This window comes from Monocercomonoides exilis (assembly GCF_001643675.1).
Source record: "Monocercomonoides exilis strain PA203 chromosome Unknown scaffold29-1213020, whole genome shotgun sequence".
NCBI classification, from domain to species: domain Eukaryota; phylum Preaxostyla; order Oxymonadida; family Polymastigidae; genus Monocercomonoides; species Monocercomonoides exilis.
Genome location: NW_027150574.1, coordinates 402,278 through 417,048, shown reverse-complemented (window position 1 = coordinate 417,048; position 14,771 = coordinate 402,278).

The following is a 14,771-nucleotide window of genomic DNA, read 5'->3' as shown; positions in this document are numbered from 1 at the left end:
TACCCATCTCAAATCAATTTCTTAATGAGAAATATACAAGATGAATCAAAACAACATGTTAAGAATACAAAAAGAGAGAAAAAAGAAAATGAGGGGAAAAGAGAAAAGAGAGTGCAAATGGATAGATGAATAAAGTGATGAAGAAATGATTAATTGAATGAATGAATAAAAAAGAAAATAAGAAATCATCCAACACACAATCAAATGGAATAGAATGGAAATTACAATGATGCGAAGCGATTTCAAAAGTGAAAGTGAAAGTGAAAGTGAAAGTGAAAGTGAAAGTGAAAGTGAAAGTGAAAGTGAAAGTGAAAGTGAAAGTGAAAGTGAAAGTGAAAGTGAAAGTGAAAGTGGAAGTGGAAGTGGAAGTGAAAGTGAAAGTGAAAGTGAAAGTGAAAGTGGAAGTGGAAGTGGAAGTGAAAAAGAAAAAAGAGTTAGAGAAGGAAAAAGAGAAAACTGTTCATTAAGGATTGAATGATTGTGTAATTAAATGGTTGAAAGAAAAGGTGAATTATTGGTTGAACAAGAAAATAAATAATAGAGCAAAAGAGTGAGTGAGTGAGTGAGTGAGTGAGTGAGTGAGTGAGTGAGTGAGTGAGTGAGTGAGTGAGTGAGTGAGTGAATGAATGAATGATAAAACAAGTGAATGTATTTTGAAAGTGAGAGAGGGTGAGAGAATAGAGGAATAAGGGAAAGAAGAAAAGAAGAAGAAGAATACGATTGGGAAAGTTATTTTGATGATGGGAAAAGAATTGGAAGAAAAAAAGAAAAGAAAAGAAAAAGAAGGATAGATGGGGAAGATTATAAAAGGGAAGTTTGAGGAAGGATGTGCGAGCTACGGCCATAGTTGGTCATACGCACCGGATCCCTTCAGACCTCCGAAGTTAAGCGGCCAACGCTGGGTTAGTACTTGGATGGGTGACCGCCTGGAAAAACCCAGTGCTGTAGCTTTTTCTTTTTTCATCTTTTTCTCTCTTTTTTCTTTTTTCTTATCTTTATTTTTATTTCTTTTTTCTCTCTTTATTCTTTTATCTACTTCTTTATCTTCTTTTCATTCATTTAACCTCTTCTATTTTCTTTTCACACCTTCTCTTCTCTTCTCTTCACTTATTCATTCATCTCCTCTTTTTATTCTCCTTTTCACTTTTCCGCTTTCTCTTCGATTTCTATCGTGCATTCATTATAAGATAATATTTTCTTTAATTATCATTCCCCACCTTCCCTTCTATTACCCATCTCAAATCAATTTCTTAATGAGAAATATACAAGATGAATCAAAACAACATGTTAAGAATACAAAAAGAGAGAAAAAAGAAAATGAGGGGAAAAGAGAAAAGAGAGTGCAAATGGATAGATGAATAAAGTGATGAAGAAATGATTAATTGAATGAATGAATAAAAAAGAAAATAAGAAATCATCCAACACACAATCAAATGGAATAGAATGGAAATTACAATGATGCGAAGCGATTTCAAAAGTGAAAGTGAAAGTGAAAGTGAAAGTGAAAGTGAAAGTGAAAGTGAAAGTGAAAGTGAAAGTGAAAGTGAAAGTGAAAGTGAAAGTGAAAGTGAAAGTGAAAGTGGAAGTGGAAGTGGAAGTGAAAGTGAAAGTGAAAGTGAAAGTGAAAGTGAAAGTGGAAGTGGAAGTGGAAGTGAAAAAGAAAAAGAGTTAGAGAAGGAAAAAGAGAAAACTGTTCATTAAGGATTGAATGATTGTGTAATTAAATGGTTGAAAGAAAAGGTGAATTATTGGTTGAACAAGAAAATAAATAATAGAGCAAAAGAGTGAGTGAGTGAGTGAGTGAGTGAGTGAGTGAGTGAGTGAGTGAGTGAGTGAGTGAGTGAGTGAGTGAATGAATGAATGATAAAACAAGTGAATGTATTTTGAAAGTGAGAGAGGGTGAGAGAATAGAGGAATAAGGGAAAGAAGAAAAGAAGAAGAAGAATACGATTGGGAAAGTTATTTTGATGATGGGAAAAGAATTGGAAGAAAAAAAGAAAAGAAAAGAAAAAGAAGGATAGATGGGGAAGATTATAAAAGGGAAGTTTGAGGAAGGATGTGCGAGCTACGGCCATAGTTGGTCATACGCACCGGATCCCTTCAGACCTCCGAAGTTAAGCGGCCAACGCTGGGTTAGTACTTGGATGGGTGACCGCCTGGAAAAACCCAGTGCTGTAGCTTTTCTTTTTTCATCTTTTTCATTATTTTCTCTCTTTTTTCTTTTTTCTTATCTTTATTTCTTTTTCTCTCTTTATTCTTTTATCTACTTCTTTATCTTCTTTTCATTCATTTAACCTCTTCTATTTTTCTTTTCACACCTTCTCTTCTCTTCTCTTCACTTATTCATTCATCTCCTCTTTTTAATTCTCCTTTTCACTTTTCCGCTTTCTCTTCGATTTCTATCGTGCATTCATTATAAGATAATATTTTCTTTAATTATCATTCCCCACCTTCCCTTCTATTACCCATCTCAAATCAATTTCTTAATGAGAAATATACAAGATGAATCAAAACAACATGTTAAGAATACAAAAAGAGAGAAAAAGAAAATGAGGGGAAAAGAGAAAAGAGAGTGCAAATGGATAGATGAATAAAGTGATGAAGAAATGATTAATTGAATGAATGAATAAAAAAGAAAATAAGAAATCATCCAACACACAATCAAATGGAATAGAATGGAAATTACAATGATGCGAAGCGATTTCAAAAGTGAAAGTGAAAGTGAAAGTGAAAGTGAAAGTGAAAGTGAAAGTGAAAGTGAAAGTGAAAGTGAAAGTGAAAGTGAAAGTGAAAGTGAAAGTGAAAGTGAAAGTGGAAGTGGAAGTGGAAGTGAAAGTGAAAGTGAAAGTGAAAGTGAAAGTGAAAGTGGAAGTGGAAGTGGAAGTGAAAAAGAAAAAGAGTTAGAGAAGGAAAAAGAGAAAACTGTTCATTAAGGATTGAATGATTGTGTAATTAAATGGTTGAAAGAAAAGGTGAATTATTGGTTGAACAAGAAAATAAATAATAGAGCAAAAGAGTGAGTGAGTGAGTGAGTGAGTGAGTGAGTGAGTGAGTGAGTGAGTGAGTGAGTGAGTGAGTGAGTGAGTGAATGAATGAATGATAAAACAAGTGAATGTATTTTGAAAGTGAGAGAGGGTGAGAGAATAGAGGAATAAGGGAAAGAAGAAAAGAAGAAGAAGAATACGATTGGGAAAGTTATTTTGATGATGGGAAAAGAATTGGAAGAAAAAAAGAAAAGAAAAAGAAAAAAGAAGGATAGATGGGGAAGATTATAAAAGGGAAGTTTGAGGAAGGATGTGCGAGCTACGGCCATAGTTGGTCATACGCACCGGATCCCTTCAGACCTCCGAAGTTAAGCGGCCAACGCTGGGTTAGTACTTGGATGGGTGACCGCCTGGAAAAACCCAGTGCTGTAGCTTTTTCTTTTTTCATCTTTTTCATTATTTTCTCTTTTTTTCTTTTTCTTATCTTTATTTTTATTTCTTTTTCTCTCTTTATTCTTTTATCTACTTCTTTATCTTCTTTTCATTCATTTAACCTCTTCTATTTTCTTTTCACACCTTCTCTTCTCTTCTCTTCACTTATTCATTCATCTCCTCTTTTTAATTCTCCTTTTCACTTTTCCGCTTTCTCTTCGATTTCTATCGTGCATTCATTATAAGATAATATTTTCTTTAATTATCATTCCCCACCTTCCCTTCTATTACCCATCTCAAATCAATTTCTTAATGAGAAATATACAAGATGAATCAAAACAACATGTTAAGAATACAAAAAGAGAGAAAAAGAAAATGAGGGGAAAAGAGAAAAGAGAGTGCAAATGGATAGATGAATAAAGTGATGAAGAAATGATTAATTGAATGAATGAATAAAAAAAGAAAATAAGAAATCATCCAACACACAATCAAATGGAATAGAATGGAAATTACAATGATGCGAAGCGATTTCAAAAGTGAAAGTGAAAGTGAAAGTGAAAGTGAAAGTGAAAGTGAAAGTGAAAGTGAAAGTGAAAGTGAAAGTGAAAGTGAAAGTGAAAGTGAAAGTGAAAGTGGAAGTGGAAGTGGAAGTGAAAGTGAAAGTGAAAGTGAAAGTGAAAGTGGAAGTGGAAGTGGAAGTGAAAAAGAAAAAGAGTTAGAGAAGGAAAAAGAGAAAACTGTTCATTAAGGATTGAATGATTGTGTAATTAAATGGTTGAAAGAAAAGGTGAATTATTGGTTGAACAAGAAAATAAATAATAGAGCAAAAGAGTGAGTGAGTGAGTGAGTGAGTGAGTGAGTGAGTGAGTGAGTGAGTGAGTGAGTGAGTGAGTGAGTGAGTGAATGAATGAATGATAAAACAAGTGAATGTATTTTGAAAGTGAGAGAGGGTGAGAGAATAGAGGAATAAGGGAAAGAAGAAAAGAAGAAGAAGAATACGATTGGGAAAGTTATTTTGATGATGGGAAAAGAATTGGAAGAAAAAAAGAAAAGAAAAGAAAAAGAAGGATAGATGGGGAAGATTATAAAAGGGAAGTTTGAGGAAGGATGTGCGAGCTACGGCCATAGTTGGTCATACGCACCGGATCCCTTCAGACCTCCGAAGTTAAGCGGCCAACGCTGGGTTAGTACTTGGATGGGTGACCGCCTGGAAAAACCCAGTGCTGTAGCTTTTCTTTTTTCATCTTTTTCATTATTTTCTCTTTTTTTCTTTTTCTTATCTTTATTTTTATTTCTTTTTCTCTCTTTATTCTTTTATCTACTTCTTTATCTTCTTTTCATTCATTTAACCTCTTCTATTTTCTTTTCACACCTTCTCTTCTCTTCTCTTCACTTATTCATTCATCTCCTCTTTTTAATTCTCCTTTTCACTTTTCCGCTTTCTCTTCGATTTCTATCGTGCATTCATTATAAGATAATATTTTCTTTAATTATCATTCCCCACCTTCCCTTCTATTACCCATCTCAAATCAATTTCTTAATGAGAAATATACAAGATGAATCAAAACAACATGTTAAGAATACAAAAAGAGAGAAAAAGAAAATGAGGGGAAAAGAGAAAAGAGAGTGCAAATGGATAGATGAATAAAGTGATGAAGAAATGATTAATTGAATGAATGAATAAAAAAAGAAAATAAGAAATCATCCAACACACAATCAAATGGAATAGAATGGAAATTACAATGATGCGAAGCGATTTCAAAAGTGAAAGTGAAAGTGAAAGTGAAAGTGAAAGTGAAAGTGAAAGTGAAAGTGAAAGTGAAAGTGAAAGTGAAAGTGAAAGTGGAAGTGGAAGTGGAAGTGAAAGTGAAAGTGAAAGTGAAAGTGAAAGTGGAAGTGGAAGTGGAAGTGAAAAAGAAAAAGAGTTAGAGAAGGAAAAAGAGAAAACTGTTCATTAAGGATTGAATGATTGTGTAATTAAATGGTTGAAAGAAAAGGTGAATTATTGGTTGAACAAGAAAATAAATAATAGAGCAAAAGAGTGAGTGAGTGAGTGAGTGAGTGAGTGAGTGAGTGAGTGAGTGAGTGAGTGAGTGAGTGAGTGAGTGAGTGAGTGAATGAATGAATGATAAAACAAGTGAATGTATTTTGAAAGTGAGAGAGGGTGAGAGAATAGAGGAATAAGGGAAAGAAGAAAAGAAGAAGAAGAATACGATTGGGAAAGTTATTTTGATGATGGGAAAAGAATTGGAAGAAAAAAAGAAAAGAAAAAGAAAAAGAAGGATAGATGGGGAAGATTATAAAAGGGAAGTTTGAGGAAGGATGTGCGAGCTACGGCCATAGTTGGTCATACGCACCGGATCCCTTCAGACCTCCGAAGTTAAGCGGCCAACGCTGGGTTAGTACTTGGATGGGTGACCGCCTGGAAAAACCCAGTGCTGTAGCTTTTTCTTTTTTCATCTTTTTCATTATTTTCTCTCTTTTTTCTTTTTTCTTATCTTTATTTTTATTTCTTTTTCTCTCTTTATTCTTTTATCTACTTCTTTATCTTCTTTTCATTCATTTAACCTCTTCTATTTTCTTTTCACACCTTCTCTTCTCTTCTCTTCACTTATTCATTCATCTCCTCTTTTTAATTCTCCTTTTCACTTTTCCGCTTTCTCTTCGATTTCTATCGTGCATTCATTATAAGATAATATTTTCTTTAATTATCATTCCCCACCTTCCCTTCTATTACCCATCTCAAATCAATTTCTTAATGAGAAATATACAAGATGAATCAAAACAACATGTTAAGAATACAAAAAGAGAGAAAAAGAAAATGAGGGGAAAAGAGAAAAGAGAGTGCAAATGGATAGATGAATAAAGTGATGAAGAAATGATTAATTGAATGAATGAATAAAAAAGAAAATAAGAAATCATCCAACACACAATCAAATGGAATAGAATGGAAATTACAATGATGCGAAGCGATTTCAAAAGTGAAAGTGAAAGTGAAAGTGAAAGTGAAAGTGAAAGTGAAAGTGAAAGTGAAAGTGAAAGTGAAAGTGAAAGTGAAAGTGAAAGTGAAAGTGGAAGTGGAAGTGGAAGTGAAAAAGAAAAAAGAGTTAGAGAAGGAAAAAGAGAAAACTGTTCATTAAGGATTGAATGATTGTGTAATTAAATGGTTGAAAGAAAAGGTGAATTATTGGTTGAACAAGAAAATAAATAATAGAGCAAAAGAGTGAGTGAGTGAGTGAGTGAGTGAGTGAGTGAGTGAGTGAGTGAGTGAGTGAGTGAGTGAGTGAGTGAGTGAATGAATGAATGATAAAACAAGTGAATGTATTTTGAAAGTGAGAGAGGGTGAGAGAATAGAGGAATAAGGGAAAGAAGAAAAGAAGAAGAAGAATACGATTGGGAAAGTTATTTTGATGATGGGAAAAGAATTGGAAGAAAAAAAGAAAAGAAAAGAAAAAGAAGGATAGATGGGGAAGATTATAAAAGGGAAGTTTGAGGAAGGATGTGCGAGCTACGGCCATAGTTGGTCATACGCACCGGATCCCTTCAGACCTCCGAAGTTAAGCGGCCAACGCTGGGTTAGTACTTGGATGGGTGACCGCCTGGAAAAACCCAGTGCTGTAGCTTTTCTTTTTTCATCTTTTTCATTATTTTCTCTCTTTTTTTCTTTTTTCTTATCTTTATTTTTATTTCTTTTTCTCTCTTTATTCTTTTATCTACTTCTTTATCTTCTTTTCATTCATTTAACCTCTTCTATTTTCTTTTCACACCTTCTCTTCTCTTCTCTTCACTTATTCATTCATCTCCTCTTTTTAATTCTCCTTTTCACTTTTCCGCTTTCTCTTCGATTTCTATCGTGCATTCATTATAAGATAATATTTTCTTTAATTATCATTCCCCACCTTCCCTTCTATTACCCATCTCAAATCAATTTCTTAATGAGAAATATACAAGATGAATCAAAACAACATGTTAAGAATACAAAAAGAGAGAAAAAGAAAATGAGGGGAAAAGAGAAAAGAGAGTGCAAATGGATAGATGAATAAAGTGATGAAGAAATGATTAATTGAATGAATGAATAAAAAAAGAAAATAAGAAATCATCCAACACACAATCAAATGGAATAGAATGGAAATTACAATGATGCGAAGCGATTTCAAAAGTGAAAGTGAAAGTGAAAGTGAAAGTGAAAGTGAAAGTGAAAGTGAAAGTGAAAGTGAAAGTGAAAGTGAAAGTGAAAGTGAAAGTGAAAGTGAAAGTGAAAGTGGAAGTGGAAGTGGAAGTGAAAGTGAAAGTGAAAGTGAAAGTGAAAGTGAAAGTGGAAGTGGAAGTGGAAGTGAAAAAGAAAAAGAGTTAGAGAAGGAAAAAGAGAAAACTGTTCATTAAGGATTGAATGATTGTGTAATTAAATGGTTGAAAGAAAAGGTGAATTATTGGTTGAACAAGAAAATAAATAATAGAGCAAAAGAGTGAGTGAGTGAGTGAGTGAGTGAGTGAGTGAGTGAGTGAGTGAGTGAGTGAGTGAGTGAGTGAGTGAGTGAATGAATGAATGATAAAACAAGTGAATGTATTTTGAAAGTGAGAGAGGGTGAGAGAATAGAGGAATAAGGGAAAGAAGAAAAGAAGAAGAAGAATACGATTGGGAAAGTTATTTTGATGATGGGAAAAGAATTGGAAGAAAAAAAGAAAAGAAAAGAAAAAGAAGGATAGATGGGGAAGATTATAAAAGGGAAGTTTGAGGAAGGATGTGCGAGCTACGGCCATAGTTGGTCATACGCACCGGATCCCTTCAGACCTCCGAAGTTAAGCGGCCAACGCTGGGTTAGTACTTGGATGGGTGACCGCCTGGAAAAACCCAGTGCTGTAGCTTTTCTTTTTTCATCTTTTTCATTATTTTCTCTCTTTTTTCTTTTTTCTTATCTTTATTTTTATTTCTTTTTCTCTCTTTATTCTTTTATCTACTTCTTTATCTTCTTTTCATTCATTTAACCTCTTCTATTTTCTTTTCACACCTTCTCTTCTCTTCTCTTCACTTATTCATTCATCTCCTCTTTTTAATTCTCCTTTTCACTTTTCCGCTTTCTCTTCGATTTCTATCGTGCATTCATTATAAGATAATATTTTCTTTAATTATCATTCCCCACCTTCCCTTCTATTACCCATCTCAAATCAATTTCTTAATGAGAAATATACAAGATGAATCAAAACAACATGTTAAGAATACAAAAAGAGAGAAAAAGAAAATGAGGGGAAAAGAGAAAAGAGAGTGCAAATGGATAGATGAATAAAGTGATGAAGAAATGATTAATTGAATGAATGAATAAAAAAAGAAAATAAGAAATCATCCAACACACAATCAAATGGAATAGAATGGAAATTACAATGATGCGAAGCGATTTCAAAAGTGAAAGTGAAAGTGAAAGTGAAAGTGAAAGTGAAAGTGAAAGTGAAAGTGAAAGTGAAAGTGAAAGTGAAAGTGGAAGTGGAAGTGGAAGTGAAAAAGAAAAAGAGTTAGAGAAGGAAAAAGAGAAAACTGTTCATTAAGGATTGAATGATTGTGTAATTAAATGGTTGAAAGAAAAGGTGAATTATTGGTTGAACAAGAAAATAAATAATAGAGCAAAAGAGTGAGTGAGTGAGTGAGTGAGTGAGTGAGTGAGTGAGTGAGTGAGTGAGTGAGTGAGTGAGTGAGTGAGTGAGTGAGTGAGTGAGTGAATGAATGAATGATAAAACAAGTGAATGTATTTTGAAAGTGAGAGAGGGTGAGAGAATAGAGGAATAAGGGAAAGAAGAAAAGAAGAAGAAGAATACGATTGGGAAAGTTATTTTGATGATGGGAAAAGAATTGGAAGAAAAAAAGAAAAGAAAAGAAAAAGAAGGATAGATGGGGAAGATTATAAAAGGGAAGTTTGAGGAAGGATGTGCGAGCTACGGCCATAGTTGGTCATACGCACCGGATCCCTTCAGACCTCCGAAGTTAAGCGGCCAACGCTGGGTTAGTACTTGGATGGGTGACCGCCTGGAAAAACCCAGTGCTGTAGCTTTTCTTTTTTCATCTTTTTCATTATTTTCTCTCTTTTTTCTTTTTTCTTATCTTTATTTTTATTTCTTTTTCTCTCTTTATTCTTTTATCTACTTCTTTATCTTCTTTTCATTCATTTAACCTCTTCTATTTTCTTTTCACACCTTCTCTTCTCTTCTCTTCACTTATTCATTCATCTCCTCTTTTTAATTCTCCTTTTCACTTTTCCGCTTTCTCTTCGATTTCTATCGTGCATTCATTATAAGATAATATTTTCTTTAATTATCATTCCCCACCTTCCCTTCTATTACCCATCTCAAATCAATTTCTTAATGAGAAATATACAAGATGAATCAAAACAACATGTTAAGAATACAAAAAGAGAGAAAAAGAAAATGAGGGGAAAAGAGAAAAGAGAGTGCAAATGGATAGATGAATAAAGTGATGAAGAAATGATTAATTGAATGAATGAATAAAAAAAGAAAATAAGAAATCATCCAACACACAATCAAATGGAATAGAATGGAAATTACAATGATGCGAAGCGATTTCAAAAGTGAAAGTGAAAGTGAAAGTGAAAGTGAAAGTGAAAGTGAAAGTGAAAGTGAAAGTGAAAGTGAAAGTGAAAGTGGAAGTGGAAGTGGAAGTGAAAAAGAAAAAGAGTTAGAGAAGGAAAAAGAGAAAACTGTTCATTAAGGATTGAATGATTGTGTAATTAAATGGTTGAAAGAAAAGGTGAATTATTGGTTGAACAAGAAAATAAATAATAGAGCAAAAGAGTGAGTGAGTGAGTGAGTGAGTGAGTGAGTGAGTGAGTGAGTGAGTGAGTGAGTGAGTGAGTGAGTGAGTGAGTGAATGAATGAATGAATGATAAAACAAGTGAATGTATTTTGAAAGTGAGAGAGGGTGAGAGAATAGAGGAATAAGGGAAAGAAGAAAAGAAGAAGAAGAATACGATTGGGAAAGTTATTTTGATGATGGGAAAAGAATTGGAAGAAAAAAAGAAAAGAAAAGAAAAAGAAGGATAGATGGGGAAGATTATAAAAGGGAAGTTTGAGGAAGGATGTGCGAGCTACGGCCATAGTTGGTCATACGCACCGGATCCCTTCAGACCTCCGAAGTTAAGCGGCCAACGCTGGGTTAGTACTTGGATGGGTGACCGCCTGGAAAAACCCAGTGCTGTAGCTTTTTCTTTTTTCATCTTTTTCATTATTTTCTCTCTTTTTTCTTTTTTCTTATCTTTATTTTTATTTCTTTTTCTCTCTTTATTCTTTTATCTACTTCTTTATCTTCTTTTCATTCATTTAACCTCTTCTATTTTCTTTTCACACCTTCTCTTCTCTTCTCTTCACTTATTCATTCATCTCCTCTTTTTAATTCTCCTTTTCACTTTTCCGCTTTCTCTTCGATTTCTATCGTGCATTCATTATAAGATAATATTTTCTTTAATTATCATTCCCCACCTTCCCTTCTATTACCCATCTCAAATCAATTTCTTAATGAGAAATATACAAGATGAATCAAAACAACATGTTAAGAATACAAAAAGAGAGAAAAAAGAAAATGAGGGAAAAGAGAAAAGAGAGTGCAAATGGATAGATGAATAAAGTGATGAAGAAATGATTAATTGAATGAATGAATAAAAAAGAAAATAAGAAATCATCCAACACACAATCAAATGGAATAGAATGGAAATTACAATGATGCGAAGCGATTTCAAAAGTGAAAGTGAAAGTGAAAGTGAAAGTGAAAGTGAAAGTGAAAGTGAAAGTGAAAGTGAAAGTGAAAGTGAAAGTGAAAGTGAAAGTGAAAGTGGAAGTGGAAGTGGAAGTGAAAGTGAAAGTGAAAGTGAAAGTGAAAGTGAAAGTGGAAGTGGAAGTGGAAGTGAAAAAGAAAAAGAGTTAGAGAAGGAAAAAGAGAAAACTGTTCATTAAGGATTGAATGATTGTGTAATTAAATGGTTGAAAGAAAAGGTGAATTATTGGTTGAACAAGAAAATAAATAATAGAGCAAAAGAGTGAGTGAGTGAGTGAGTGAGTGAGTGAGTGAGTGAGTGAGTGAGTGAGTGAGTGAGTGAGTGAGTGAGTGAATGAATGAATGAATGATAAAACAAGTGAATGTATTTTGAAAGTGAGAGAGGGTGAGAGAATAGAGGAATAAGGGAAAGAAGAAAAGAAGAAGAAGAATACGATTGGGAAAGTTATTTTGATGATGGGAAAAGAATTGGAAGAAAAAAAGAAAAGAAAAGAAAAAGAAGGATAGATGGGGAAGATTATAAAAGGGAAGTTTGAGGAAGGATGTGCGAGCTACGGCCATAGTTGGTCATACGCACCGGATCCCTTCAGACCTCCGAAGTTAAGCGGCCAACGCTGGGTTAGTACTTGGATGGGTGACCGCCTGGAAAAACCCAGTGCTGTAGCTTTTCTTTTTCATCTTTTTCATTATTTTCTCTCTTTTTCTTTTTTCTTATCTTTATTTTTATTTCTTTTTCTCTCTTTATTCTTTTATCTACTTCTTTATCTTCTTTTCATTCATTTAACCTCTTCTATTTTCTTTTCACACCTTCTCTTCTCTTCTCTTCACTTATTCATTCATCTCCTCTTTTTAATTCTCCTTTTCACTTTTCCGCTTTCTCTTCGATTTCTATCGTGCATTCATTATAAGATAATATTTTCTTTAATTATCATTCCCCACCTTCCCTTCTATTACCCATCTCAAATCAATTTCTTAATGAGAAATATACAAGATGAATCAAAACAACATGTTAAGAATACAAAAAGAGAGAAAAAGAAAATGAGGGGAAAAGAGAAAAGAGAGTGCAAATGGATAGATGAATAAAGTGATGAAGAAATGATTAATTGAATGAATGAATAAAAAAAGAAAATAAGAAATCATCCAACACACAATCAAATGGAATAGAATGGAAATTACAATGATGCGAAGCGATTTCAAAAGTGAAAGTGAAAGTGAAAGTGAAAGTGAAAGTGAAAGTGAAAGTGAAAGTGAAAGTGAAAGTGAAAGTGAAAGTGAAAGTGAAAGTGAAAGTGAAAGTGAAAGTGGAAGTGGAAGTGGAAGTGAAAGTGAAAGTGAAAGTGAAAGTGAAAGTGAAAGTGGAAGTGGAAGTGGAAGTGAAAAAGAAAAAGAGTTAGAGAAGGAAAAAGAGAAAACTGTTCATTAAGGATTGAATGATTGTGTAATTAAATGGTTGAAAGAAAAGGTGAATTATTGGTTGAACAAGAAAATAAATAATAGAGCAAAAGAGTGAGTGAGTGAGTGAGTGAGTGAGTGAGTGAGTGAGTGAGTGAGTGAGTGAGTGAGTGAGTGAGTGAGTGAGTGAGTGAGTGAGTGAGTGAGTGAGTGAGTGAATGAATGAATGATAAAACAAGTGAATGTATTTTGAAAGTGAGAGAGGGTGAGAGAATAGAGGAATAAGGGAAAGAAGAAAAGAAGAAGAAGAATACGATTGGGAAAGTTATTTTGATGATGGGAAAAGAATTGGAAGAAAAAAAGAAAAGAAAAGAAAAAGAAGGATAGATGGGGAAGATTATAAAAGGGAAGTTTGAGGAAGGATGTGCGAGCTACGGCCATAGTTGGTCATACGCACCGGATCCCTTCAGACCTCCGAAGTTAAGCGGCCAACGCTGGGTTAGTACTTGGATGGGTGACCGCCTGGAAAAACCCAGTGCTGTAGCTTTTCTTTTTCATCTTTTTCATTATTTTCTCTCTTTTTTCTTTTTCTTATCTTTATTTTTATTTCTTTTTCTCTCTTTATTCTTTTATCTACTTCTTTATCTTCTTTTCATTCATTTAACCTCTTCTATTTTCTTTTCACACCTTCTCTTCTCTTCTCTTCACTTATTCATTCATCTCCTCTTTTTAATTCTCCTTTTCACTTTTCCGCTTTCTCTTCGATTTCTATCGTGCATTCATTATAAGATAATATTTTCTTTAATTATCATTCCCCACCTTCCCTTCTATTACCCATCTCAAATCAATTTCTTAATGAGAAATATACAAGATGAATCAAAACAACATGTTAAGAATACAAAAAGAGAGAAAAAGAAAATGAGGGGAAAAGAGAAAAGAGAGTGCAAATGGATAGATGAATAAAGTGATGAAGAAATGATTAATTGAATGAATGAATAAAAAAAGAAAATAAGAAATCATCCAACACACAATCAAATGGAATAGAATGGAAATTACAATGATGCGAAGCGATTTCAAAAGTGAAAGTGAAAGTGAAAGTGAAAGTGAAAGTGAAAGTGAAAGTGAAAGTGAAAGTGAAAGTGAAAGTGAAAGTGAAAGTGAAAGTGAAAGTGAAAGTGAAAGTGGAAGTGGAAGTGGAAGTGAAAGTGAAAGTGAAAGTGAAAGTGAAAGTGAAAGTGGAAGTGGAAGTGGAAGTGAAAAAGAAAAAGAGTTAGAGAAGGAAAAAGAGAAAACTGTTCATTAAGGATTGAATGATTGTGTAATTAAATGGTTGAAAGAAAAGGTGAATTATTGGTTGAACAAGAAAATAAATAATAGAGCAAAAGAGTGAGTGAGTGAGTGAGTGAGTGAGTGAGTGAGTGAGTGAGTGAGTGAGTGAGTGAGTGAGTGAGTGAGTGAGTGAATGAATGAATGATAAAACAAGTGAATGTATTTTGAAAGTGAGAGAGGGTGAGAGAATAGAGGAATAAGGGAAAGAAGAAAAGAAGAAGAAGAATACGATTGGGAAAGTTATTTTGATGATGGGAAAAGAATTGGAAGAAAAAAAGAAAAGAAAAGAAAAAGAAGGATAGATGGGGAAGATTATAAAAGGGAAGTTTGAGGAAGGATGTGCGAGCTACGGCCATAGTTGGTCATACGCACCGGATCCCTTCAGACCTCCGAAGTTAAGCGGCCAACGCTGGGTTAGTACTTGGATGGGTGACCGCCTGGAAAAACCCAGTGCTGTAGTTTTTCTTTTTTCTTTTTCTTCTTTTCCATTATTTCCATCTTTTTCATTTATTTCTCCTATTTTTTTTCTATTTTTCTTATTTTTATTTCTATTTTTTTTTTTCTCTTTTTATTTTTTTATTTGCTTTTTTTTGTTATTTTCTTTATCTTCTTCTTTCAATTACTTATTCTTTTTTTATTTTTTCTTCTAATCCTTTTTCTACTTCTCCTCCTTCTTCTTCTCCTTTTTTCTCCTTCTTCTTCTTCTTATTCTTATTCTTCTTCTTCTTCTTTTTCTTTTTCTTCTTCTCCTTTTTTCTCCTTCTTCTTCTTCTTCTTCTTCTTCTTCTTCTTCTCCTCTTCCTCCTCCTTTTTCTTTTTTCTCTTTCTTTTTTTTCTTCTTCTTCTTCTCCTCCTCCTCC